Genomic DNA, 300 nt, shown 5'->3' with positions numbered 1-300 from the left:
GTACTGAGTCATGTTTCTACTTCTGTCACAAAAGTCAGTTATTTCTAGTCATATCGATTTGCATCTCTTTCATGCTATAATGTCCTGTAAACATTCCCTGTGTCAAAATGTCTAGATATAAAGTACCAGTCAAACATTTGGACACACCAAATGGAGGGGGGGGGGGTGTGAGTGTGTCCAAACTTTTGACTTGTACTATAATTCCAAGAGTTGTTTAGGACCATTCTACCTCTGTTGCATCACAGTGATTTAAATGTTGTTAAAGTGAGAAGGTCATTTCCTCTGTCTTGGAGATCCTAT

This window comes from Esox lucius, chromosome 13, assembly GCF_011004845.1.
Source record: "Esox lucius isolate fEsoLuc1 chromosome 13, fEsoLuc1.pri, whole genome shotgun sequence".
Classification (NCBI taxonomy): domain Eukaryota; kingdom Metazoa; phylum Chordata; class Actinopteri; order Esociformes; family Esocidae; genus Esox; species Esox lucius.
This window is presented reverse-complemented; position numbering follows the sequence as displayed.